At 44.7% G+C, this 12,715-nt stretch overlaps 1 protein-coding gene across 2 annotated transcripts in view; it reads right to left on the minus strand.

The window, feature by feature from the left end:
• Positions 1 to 12,715, minus strand: part of LOC132815655 (retinoic acid receptor beta-like) — a 220,245-nt gene that overhangs the window by 187,368 nt on the left and 20,162 nt on the right. The window lies entirely within an intron of this gene.

Here is a 12,715-nt window from a genome sequence, read left to right on the forward strand (position 1 = left end):
ACCATTGCTATAAATGCTATTTAATCATTATTTTATTTTTCGTTTAAGAGCTGACGTTTGCAGATACAATCAGTCAACTGGATTCCTTCTGGGCTTTAGATTCCAGGAATCTATGGGGTTGATAATCTAAATTCATAGGATTCCTCTGTGAGTGAGCCAATATATTTTCCAGTTAGCAGATGTCGCCAGCAAAGAACTGTTCACAATTCCACAGAAATTGGCAGGATCAATCAGAACAATGGCTGATGTGGAATATTCAACAGTTCACACAGATGCAGTCGATTTTGGCCTGAAAGCACATTGCTGGGGCAAAGTGTGGGGAAGCTTTATTCATCTCTCGTGTGCTAGACCTGGGAGCGCTTGAATTTGTCTATGCTGGCTGCCGAAGTAAAGAAATGCCCTCGTGTCCAGTACTACTAGCTTTCAGTTTAAATAACAATACTTTATCAATTGAATTAAATTAATGCTTAGGGTAGAACGTTCCTGTCGTTGGTGTGGCAAGATTAATGGCGAGCCAAGGTGAAAGATTCACAATGTCAAAAAACTCCCCCTCAGGTATCCATTAGATGGTGAGTTCCAAATCTTGCAGTCAAGTGGCAGCAAGTTTATTTTGATGCATTTGGACCTCACTGATAGCTGCGCCCATTTTATGAACACTATCCTTTTATTCTGCCTCTCCTCCACACAGAAGAGAGATGATGCAACAGCTCGACAGGGAGCTGCTGATTTGTCTGCGTTGACACTGTCTACTGCAGCCCACGGACTGGCTTCCCCAGACGTCTAGCCTCCCTTCACATGGCTCCGCTTTGTCTGCATCAGGTCCCTGCATGGTCCGAGGCCACCATCGTCCTTGACCCTTCATGCCCGCAACTTGGCACAGGCAAATGCAGCCTCACAACATCGCCAAGCCTGCTTGGAGACCAACTCGGCCAACACGGCTTCACCCATCTACCCTGGAGCTCAGTGAAAACTAGGAAACACACACTTCTGCTGGGTTGCTTTGTGCTCAGGAACAGCAAGGCATCACCTGTAGCAAGGGCAAAAAATGAGGTCTGCAGATGCTGGAGATCACAGCTGAAAATGTGTTGCTGGTTAAAGCACAGCAGGTTAGGCAGCATCCAAGGAACAGGAAATTCGACGTTTCGGGCATAAGCCCTTCCCAGGATTTTTTCCTCTGACGTGGAGCCAGGCATTTTTTTGGGGTCTTAGCTCTCCTTGTAGCATAAAAAAACTTTTAATGTTTACTTACAGGCCTGCAGGGACTGTGAGTTACATTGTTCTTCTGTATACTAGGCCTTGAGGACTGAGTTATTAGTAGGAAGCCTCTGTGGTTGAGCTTGTTGTTTAGCAGTGGAAGATGCAGGCAGCTTCTAGCAGAGGGGTGCACTGCAGAGTGAATGTTCCAGTCAGACAGGGGATGGACATGTCACTGACCTGCCCAAAGCTGTGGAAACATCTGGCTTATCAGCTTACATGGCAAACACATGGCACAGTGGTTTTTGGGGTAAGTGTAGACTCCAGTTAGTCACAGAGCACCGCAACAGTCAGTCAAGGACCTGGGCCCATTACAGTCCAGGGGCTCGGCCACAATCAGACGATCATACAGTCACAGAGATGTGCAGCACGGAAACAGAACCTTCGGTCTGACTCATCCATGCTGACCAGATAGCTTAAATTAATCTCGTCTCAGTTGTCAGCACTTGGCCCATAACCCTCTAAACCCTTCTAATGATATAGCCATCCAAATGCCTTTTAAATGCTGTAATTGTACCAGTCTCCACCATTTCCTCTGGCAACTCATTCCATACACGCACCACCCTCGGTATGAAAAAGTTGCCCCTTACGTCCCGTTTAAATCTTTCCCCTCTCACCCTAAACCTATGCCCTTGAGTTCTGGACACCCCAACCCCAGGGAAAAGACCTTGTCTATTTACCCTGTCCATGCCCCTCATGATTTTGTAAACCTCAGCCTCTGGCACTCCAGGGAAAACAGCCCCGGCCTATTCAGCCTCTCCCTATAGCTCAATCCTCCAACTCTGACAACATCCTTGCAGATAATTTCTGAGCCTTTTCAAGTTTCACAACATCCTTCCTACAGGAGGCAGACCAAAACTGCATGTAGTATTCCAAATTGCTAAGCGCTGTGCGAATCCATGGAGGTAGAGCTATTACACTACAGTGTCATGGCCACTCCTTAAGGTCAAGTTCAAGCAGCCTATAGATTAGACACGGGTCAGTCAGGATGCTGTTCAGAGATCACTCCAGGGTTAGTCAGAGTTGAGCTGCCAAATCACTCCAGGGAGATGATGGGACATGATCAAGTCATAACTGGCACTTGGAGTGAGGGTTCAAGCAGGTCACGGTTACTCTTGCTTCTGTACGATAAGGTGGTAGGGTTAGCAAGGCCATGCAACCACCCGAACTATGGGCATTGGAGGTAAAGCAGGACCATTAGTGATGATGACGTAAAGCAGCTTAACTGAGGGAGGCTTCATGGTTATTCGGGGGCTCAGGGACAGCAACACGAAAGGTAACATGAAGAATGGGGGGAGCTTGGTACACCGCAGGAGGAAACCTGCAAGTTTGAATCTCACCATGTCAGACTGAATCTCAGCTGTGCAATTACTTCACAAAATGGCCGAAAACAAGCATAATGGGAGGAGTCAGTTACTTCTTCCATTTCAGGGGCAGACTTTGTTTTTGTGGCTTTGCTAAGGGCATTTGCAGCACCTTTATTGATGAAACAATACTGTCCATCTACATTTATCCTCACCTCACTTGGAGGGTAGTGCTTTTCAAAGACTGCAGAGAACAAGGTATAGTCATAGGGGACTGGATGCATTACACTGAGCGTGTCCTGATTGCTTCCTCATCGTGTAAGCTCAACAAGTTTTATTCTAACAAACAAGTTATTAATGATGCTTATGGCATAATGGTAGCGCCCCTACCTCTGAGCCAGGAGGCTGGAGTTCAGGTCCTGCCTGCTCCAGAGAGCTATGGGGATATCTCTGAACAGACCAAGTAGAGGAAAATATCTACAACAAGGAACTTGAATGCAGAACCTGAAGCTCCTCTTTGATAGCAACATTCAACAGTCCAATTGGAGGACAACGCATTTCAGCTGCATATCCTCACACAGAAAGTAGTTCCATAAAGGTAGGCTGTGATGGGAGCCACTTTACAGTGGAGAGGGATGCATTTAATGGTGGGCTACTGGCAGAAGTCTAATCCCAAAGGAGCATGGACACTTTGGATGTCCATAGTGAAAGTGGGTAAGGTCACATAGTTCAGAGCTCAAGCCATGACAGTGAGTTCCTTGTGTAGACTGTACAAGGGTATAACAGTGATTGCTCAGGATGTGAGGGCTCAGGGGTCCCTTTCAAAAACATTATGCGATCTCTCTGACTTTCCCCACTGAGCTAACAGCCTGCGCCTGGCTTCATGATGACCTTGTTCCTGATCAGAAGAAACCAGAGATGGAGGGAGGAGCTTCCGCAAGCCTAGCAGCAACAACCTCCAGAGGAGAAATAACACAGCAAGATCCACAGAGCAGGCACAGACAAATGGTGAGATGCGGAGAATTATTGGCTTCACTGCAATTCCTGTCAGAAGCCCAAACGACATTGCCAGTGACAATTACATTTAGCCCACTGTCTCATCCCTTAAAGTGCTGCCATCTTCTAGGAGCAGGGACAAGGTGGCATTCCCATCTCAGTGGCCATGTCACAACTGCCCTTAACCTTCCTGCTGGCAGCTGGAGCAACTGGTCATCTCCATGACATCTCCCAATCCTCCAGCCAGATGTGCATTTTTGCCAAAGGTCACCTCTTCATTTCCTTCCCCCTTGGCAATTATGATTGAGCAGCCAGGATACTGGGATTCATCACCACTGCTGGAACCTCTTGGTGCTGAGTGATTGCTCTGAGAATACTCGATCATAACCTGCAGCATTTGTGAACTGGAAAAGTTTCCACTCCACTTATAACCATCAAAGGTCTACACCAGGTATTCTGGGAGCTGCCAATGATGTGTATGTACTGGAGGACTCACAGGTCTGTGCCTCTTTATAAGGTACCCAAGGCACATAGGCTGCTCAGGGCTGTGCCTCCAAATATGACACCGTAAGAAACCCAAGGATAGACGCAGAATCAGGCTCCAACACCAGGATCATCCTGGAGACTATGTTTTGATGATGGGTTCATTTTGGCGGGGTCTTGCATTACAGGCCGGAAACAGTGTGCCCCATCATTGTAGTGTGCTGCATCCCTCACAATTGGAGCTGATAAAAATGGAAATGTCTGGGAGGCAGACACTTTGGGGGAAAATCGACAGTATTCGTCTGAGGGTGAAGATGTGGCTGAAGATCAGGACACTGAGCAAGAGAGATGGCCGAGAGAAGGTGACACAGCAATGCAGGGTGTCTGAGGGACCTGAGACAGCCCCACTGTGACCCACTTCCAAAATTATTGAGGTCGATTCCAAGTTCATTTGATCGGTTGTGAACTTGTTGCTCATCTGGCAGACAGTGCTCTGTCTAGTGCAAAGGAAATGTCAGGCATGTCTTTCTGCCATACCTCACCTTCTGGAATATGCCTCTGGACTGGCTCAAGTTTGTTGTGGTGGTGGGCTCAGTGGCTCCACATCCCTGAAAGGAACGGGCATCTGTAGTGGGGTCAAGATCCCTGCCTCCGCTCTCACCTTGCCATTGACGCTGAGCACCCATTGTTGAAGTGATAGACTACAGGTCTGAGTGCTTTGCTGGGGTCTCCAATGTAACCAATGCCCTTTCCCATGAAGTACGTTCTCAGGCCGTAGCATCAGCAGTTGTGTGAACATTGAAGACTCTGCCATTCTTCATTTCAGTTAGTGGTGATGCAGGCACAGGAGAGTGGTGAGGAGGACCCCGTGAGTGCAAACAGCAAGAAGGGGGAAGAGGCAGAGAGGATGAGCTGGGTGTGACCTCTTGAGTGGACATGATGTACATAATGCTGAGCATTGTGGTTCATCAGTCTTGGTGAGACGCTTGCTCATGGCAGAGTTAGAGTGAGGGTGAGCTAGCAGAGAAAACCCACACAACCTCATGGAGCGCAGAAGACCTTTGATCTTATTCCTGCACTTCTGACTGCCCATTCTGATGTGAGACATAGCACTGTGCTGCTATTTCTGACAGTGGCTGACAGTGTGGCCTCTTTCTATGCTCAGATGGGAAGAGGACTGACCTCTCTCCATCACCTCGTCCACCAGCACTTCTCTAGTAAGTCGGGGGGGAGTGTGGCTTCTTGCTGCACCATGTGTCCACAGTGTGCGAGCAAATAGCCCACATGTTCCTGGCTCGCAGCATCGAAAGAGCTTTCAGCTGGGCTTTAAAGATGGCACCTGGGGCTTGGAAGCCAGTGGGTCCCAGCAGTGGTGTACATTTCTGCCTCGTTCACAACGTAATTCACCAAGCAACACACCCAACAGCGCACTTCTCTTGTTAATGAGGTGAAGACAGAAGATCACCCAAAATCACCCGAGTCTTTGACATCATGAAGCTCACTCATCACTGCACCTTATCAGGAAATCCAGCCCTGAGTCTTCACAGATGCATTGCTAATACTGTACAAACAAAAACTGAACAGAATTGAAGGTGTCCACTTCAAGTCACAATTCGTTTTCACTTGAACTAAAGAAAATAGAATAAAAAGGAAATAAAATATAAATGGCGATAATATTTACGGCATTTCAAATTGCCAAGAACCAATCAGAATAGCTCTTACTCATTTAATTCCTAGTGTTCTTGTTCAAATTGCTTCGTCAAATTACTTTCATATGCAGCAACTTACAAAATGCTTACACATTTTCAAAATCACCTATGGAGTACACAGACATGCAAATGGCCCCTTGAAACTGCATTTCCTGAGCATAAACATATCGACTTTCATCTAAAAGAAAATGTCATCTCAGAAAAATAATTACAAAAGAATGAATGCTGAGGAATAGATTACAAGGGAAATCTTGGGTATACAAAGGATTTGACAAGATTTGGAATTTGGTGGTAATACAGTTTTGCTGCCACCAAACAAAAAGAACTTATAGGAGCCCACTGGTAATTTAGACCACATTTCAACTGTCTATCAGATTGTACATCAAAGAAAAGACACAAACCATGAAATGTGGTCTAATACCTAATCCCTTTGCGAAACTCAACAGTCAGTCGTTCAGTTCTCAATCTGGAATTATCCAACTATGCCCGAACAGTTAGAAAATGATGGGAAGGGGATGTTTTTCGTTAACCTTGATTCCAGCCCTATATAGTGTAGTAAAGACAAAAATAATTCAATTGTAAGAAAGAGAGGGTCGTTGAAAAGATGGAGCCATGGGAACGTCAGAACATACTCATTAACAAAACGGAGGGATAAGGCAATGGGATCACTCAATCTGCATTTGGTTTGATAACAAGAGGTGGAAGATACAAACAGAGGAAATTAAAACTTGGCAAAATAAAAAGGCCAGCTATAGAGAATTAGGTTGGATATTATTCTGTAACACATTGTGAAGAATGTACTGCTAATTTAAAAATAAATAACACAATGGCTTTAGGTGCATTTAGATATTTCCAACGATGTATAAAGAAGAAACATGGGAAATAGTAGAAATGTGGAAATCAAATAATTCTGGCGGATAACTGCATTAATAGTGTGAGAGGTGAAAACGATCAATGCAGATCCAAAATAGGGTAAGAGTGAATTTCAACAGAACTATCATTCAATCTGAATAAATAGTATTTTGGCAGGTTGTCTCCTCCGTTTCCGTGCACAGGCATAGAGAGGACCTTGGTGGTATTTTCGCCCCTGAAATGTCAGCTGAAATCTAACCCAGCTGATGTGTTCAATACCTCAGGATGAATCTTACATTTTATTGTTTTAGTAAGGCCCGAATTACGTTGGACTTTTTGGATCACATTTTTGCCATAAGGCAGAGAGCTTGTTCTCTCACTGTATTTTACTAAACACATTACATGAATTACCTCCTCTGACCCTATGGAATCTCTCATGCCTGATAAAGAACTACATCTTGTGTCACATGCTGTTCTCAGATCAACTCGCCACTCACGGGCTATCCCAGAATTCACTGGCACCCCTGTGCCCACGCCATCTTGAAAACCCAGACATGGCAGATGGGCAAACTGTTGCCCTTCTATTTGGGCAGGGTCCTGGAGGTCCTTCTGGACGGGAGGATGAACAGAGTGATGTGGGACTTGCTCTTCCCCCAGGTCGGGCAGAGGAGGCCATGATACCCTAGTCATGCCAAGCCTGCTCCAAGTTTGCTGCCCAGATCAGTGCAGTCCCAACTGTCTGGAGGGAGGCACAGCGAGGGTAGGAGGACAGTCAATGCCCTTCTCTGTTCCGCCTTCTCTTCGACACCTCACATCCTGCTATTATAGCCAGGCTCAGGCTCTACACTCTCACTGCTGCCTGCATCATTCTTCCCATTCACTCTGACCACCTCAACCCCCTGACACCACTAACCCTGCATGCCCTCCGCACTGCACACTCACTCACTTCCCAGCCACGCCAGAAGTAATAACTGTGCCACTCACTGTCATCTCTTTAAATATCTGCCTCTCTCTTATTCCAGGGGGAAAGATTAAAGCGAGTGGTGTGTTGCCTGACACTCAGCTCTTCACTGCTCAAAGCATCATGAGACTGACCACCTCGAGTGACCGACTGACTATGTCCAAGTCCCCAGGCTGTTCTTGGAGGCTGCTCTTGACAGTGTTGGGACCCTTCGATTTGACTGCGGTCTGCTGACAACTATGCTGAAAATGTGTTGCTGGTTAAAGCACAGCAGGTTAGGCAGCATCCAAGGAACAGGAAATTCGACGTTTCAGGCCAGAGTTCTTCATCAGGAATTCCTGATGAAGGGCTCTGGCCCGAAACGTCGAATTTCCTTTTCCTTGGATGCTGCCTAACCTGCTGTGCTTTAACCAGCAACACACTTTCAGCTCTGATCTCCAGCATCTGCAGACCTCACTTTTTATTGCTGACAACTATGGCAAGCTTCCTGCCTTTGTACTTGTGCTAAACGGCAAGGCAAAACAAGTAAAATCGGCCTGGTGTCTCTGGCTGAGGGGTTAAAGGCTGTGCAACATTGTGAGTATCAGGTAGGCTCAGAGTCAGTGAGTGCTGAGACATTGAGTGAAGAGCCCAAGCTGCAGCTTGGTCCAGTCGGTGAGCTGGGGTGTGTTTCTGAGAACACACGATGTTTTTGCTGCAACATTACATCGGGAGATTGTTGGTGCAGCCTGAGGTGTGGCACTGAAATGCAGAGGTCACCCTGTAAGTGGATTTGTAACGCTTTCGTGAGAGTCGTTAGAAGCTGCCACATATCGAGTGCCAATGGTCATGGGGGTGTGTGTGGAAGGTCACAGTGGAGTGCTAAGATGTTCGCCCCCCTGGTGTCCAACATGGTGAGCAAGCGGCAAGTTGAATTCGCAGGTAGCTGCTGTGATTTCATGCTGAGTTTTCGCATTGTCCACAGCCTCTGGTGAGATAGGAAGTTGAGTGATAATGAGGAGCAAAGAGCCATCGTCAAGTCCTTTAGCAAGCAATAAACCGCTTCACTGGCAACTTACTGCGACCCAGCGAGAAATTTGCCTTGCCATGTGTGTAAAACATGGAAAAGGGAGCAAACTGTTTTCAAAGTTGAAAACCTCAGTCTTGCTGGACTTCCCATGGCAGAATAGATATATCCTTCTGTATGTCTGTATCTGTACACTGGTGCGTGATACCAATAAATGTCAGTTTGAATTTGTACTGGGAAGTGCACATATGGGAGATTTAATTAAGTCATGCTGATTTGACAGACTCTGTATTTGGTAGTACGCTTATTGACTTTAGCTTTTACACTACAGCCAAGAGAGCACCAGCCAGGCAACAAGCCAGCTTTCTGGGCACTCCAATTTAGTTGCACTTGATGGTAATTTTCATGCCAACTTTGGGTCTTAATTCGGCACAAAAGCTTTAATAGAAAACGTGCACAGGACCTAAAGTTTGCATGAAAATTGGGATATTACAGGGACAATGTAGTCAGTCTGGAACTGGTCATGCTTCACCTGACTAGAGGCCATTTTATTGCTAACTATGAAAAGGGCATTACTTCAGCACTGACATTCCTCATTTCGATTCAACACCATTAAATATTGAACTTAATATTTGACGTTCCTGTAAAATACAGATCACAAGCCGACTTGCACAAATGCAATATATTTTATTTTGTGTATTTGAAAAGGAAATAACTGGAGAACTGTGCATAAAGAGATACGGAGTGTGGCGAATTGAATCAGCATCTTGAACAGCCACCACAGGTGCAATGGGCTGAATGGCCTCCTTCTGCCGGAGACAGTTTGATTAATCCCATTATGTTACACTATTATGATTAAAGGACCAGTGTCAGTTTTTGTAACAATGACATCATTTACTTTCATGCATTTGAAATATTCAGAAGCATTTTCTTAAGATATCAGGAAAATATATTTTCCAAAGCTAGAAATTATTTCCATTGATTAGCAGTTTACTGAAATCCTAAAAGAAAACAGCACAGATACAGAGGGGCAGAAATTCATTGCAGAATTGTGAACAACAAATGGCATCAGATCAGTCACCTTTTATATACAGTGCCAATATTTCATTCCATCAACTGTAGTGGATCTGAATATTACGCAGCTGATTCAATGATGCCCATTTTGCAACAAGGCCCAGAGCACATTTCTATAGTTTTGAACCTACAAGCATAAAGTTAAGGGAAGTGTCCTTAAAATGTTCCTTACAAGAAGAAAACGTGTGATCCAACTGGAGTTCCTCTCAAACACAACTTGGAAGTATTAAAACAAAATCTACAGGCCATAATACAGTCTTGACGCAAAACTCAATGCCAGCAACTTCAGCATTTGAACCATTATGAAAAGACTGATTCATTCCTAAAATAAGCTCTTCTTTTTAACAGAGCAATACTGAAAGGAAAGGCAATAAAAATTAAGACAATAGGGGTGATTTTGAACTTTGAAGTCACATGATATTAACAGTGGCACTGCAAGCGAATAAAGTTGTCAAGAAGGCAACGTTGACAGTATTGCGAGAAATACAGAATATAAAACCATAAGCTAATTACAGGCCTATTTAATTCTTAATGGCCTGGAATTTGTGATTGTATGGACGATGAAACAGTTAATATTCATCACCATTACAACCGTAAGATTGGCTGCAAATTCTAGCATTTGCAAACGCACAGTTAGGAATGGAAATCCAGCAGTGGCTGCCAATAATTTCCTCACTGCTTGACAGGGTACGCTGTTCATGTCATGCAGTCAGAAATCTTCCAACAAGACAATGAACTGATGAGAATCTCCCCTTTTACATTGTAATATCGCTTTTATAAGCTCCCCAAAACACTACTGCCTTTTCATGAAATGTAAGTTTTTTCTGACATTTTACTGAGCCATAACTATAGTGGAAAATGGCTCTGGCTCTGGAAAATTGGTTTTATATTTGTGTTATGTCAGTATTTTTTTCAAAATGATAAGATGAAAATTCATTACAGTAAAATGTTTTTAAATGTAAGATATTTATCTTTTAATGTGCACACCCCAATCTATCTCTCGCTCTCTGTAAATTTCCTGAAAAATGAGGGGTAGGTAAGTATTTTGTTTCCTAACTTGCTGTCTGTGAAAATCCTTCAATGTGATTGGCTTGTTATGCTCCTTGATGACATCACTATTCCTGGACCTTTGAAAATCTCCTTGATATAGTGCCACAAGCAAACTGGCATTGGAAAAGGAAATAGCAGAGGATGGTTTCGATCCATCGACCTCTGAATTATGGGCCCAGCATGCTCCCGCTGCGCCACTCTGCTGCCCGAATCCAAAAGACCGTCCACCTGCCAACTGGCACCCGTGCTTCCCCCACCCCCCCCCTCCCGGAGGTCAACCTGGCGCCAGGTGAAAGGGCAAATGAAAGAGATCACTAGGTCTTTATGGACAGCCTTCTTAAAATTCACAATGACTACCATCACTGTGCCACTGACCACAAAATCCAAACTGCTAAGTCCACAGTTATCCTCTTCATAGAATTCATATGGTGTGGAAGTAGGCCATTCAGCCCATTGAGTTCGCACTGACCCTCTGAAAAACATCCCACTCAAACCCAATCTCTACTCTAACCTGACATTTCCCATGGCTAATCCACCTAACCTGTACATTTTTGGACTATGGGAGGAAACCAGAGCACCCAGAGGAAGTCCACACAGACACAGGGAGAACATGGAAATGCAACACAGATAGTTACCGAGGGCTGGAATTGAACGTAGGTCCCTGACACTACGAGGCAATAGTGCAAACCACTGAGCCACCATGCAATACAGTATTGGACCCAACGCTATCAAAAGAATTGAGGCGTTTAAAGGATATGGACATTTTAATAGAAGATTCACTAGGAAACTGGTCTAAACAAATAAGTGCAATTTAGTTGGTAAAAAAAGAGCAGATTGTAGGGTAATATGATTGAAAAGTGTCAAAGTATTAAAGATGGAATAGCACAGACTATTTCCTGCAGTTTTAGAGGTCAAGAGCAAATGATCAAAGACACAAGATCAGAACTTGCATTGAACTTGTGGATGTTGTCGCCGGGATCTAAGACATAGCTCTTTCCCGGTCTTCCTCCCACCCACAATTTGAATGACTGTAACCAGTACTAATATGATTACTTCATCTAGTCGGGGCCTTTGCCATGGTGCATGGCTCTAGGCAATCTCTCCGGTTGCTTGTCCCTTATTTGCACTGTACGAGATTATACGTAAGCAATTTACAGCAGGGGCCAAGGAGAGTTGTGTGACTGTGGAATTAGTTTCTCGGATTAGTGGTCAAGGCAGAAACTATGTCAACATCCAAGATTACTTTGGATAGATGCACGAAGAGAAAGAAGGTAAACAGTTGGCGTGGTTGAACACGATTGTGCAGATTTGCTGGCACCAAGGGTGAAAGCTGATGCAGGTGCTTGGGCTGAATGGCCCTTGTTTTAACTGCCACTGAAGTATTTGCCTGTTAAAGCTTTGCACGGAGCCACTTGGTACAGTTCCAGGAAACACGGCCAAAAGGTTTATACGCTTGCATGCAATTTCTTAAACGAAACAGGTTTCTTAATTCGGAACTAGTACAAAAGATGTCCTTTAGTTTCTGAAAAAAAGGGAGAGGCCAGTTTATCCGACTATTTGCTTGCAAAGCTCATTTTGCACTTCAATTACATAAACAAATAAAAACATTGAATGCATTCCTGTTATAAAAGCAGTGCTCTTTTGGCACTATGTAATTCTGACAATGTGCAGTATCGACAGGCACTGTTAAATTAATCATCCTGAATGCATTTCACAATCAGAGGCAATGTAGAAATGGGCTGCAGTTTTCCATATTTTGGCAAAGTCTCATTTCCATCAAGTTTCGTTGAGGGTTTCTCTCATGGAGGACTTGCAGATTTTCTTGCACTACCATTCCAAATCTCCCCCCCCCCCTCCACTGTGCACCTCCACCCACCAACCCGTGTTAACTACCGACCAGATCCCTATGGCATCCCTCTTGTTCGATGCTAGCCCAGTTTGCCCACACATCATTGCTAGAAGTACTCAGCCCTGCCTGGCTTCCACTGACATTCCTGGCACCAGTGTTGGAGTTAAACATTATGTA

Source organism: Hemiscyllium ocellatum, chromosome 5 (assembly GCF_020745735.1).
Source record: "Hemiscyllium ocellatum isolate sHemOce1 chromosome 5, sHemOce1.pat.X.cur, whole genome shotgun sequence".
NCBI lineage: Eukaryota > Metazoa > Chordata > Chondrichthyes > Orectolobiformes > Hemiscylliidae > Hemiscyllium > Hemiscyllium ocellatum.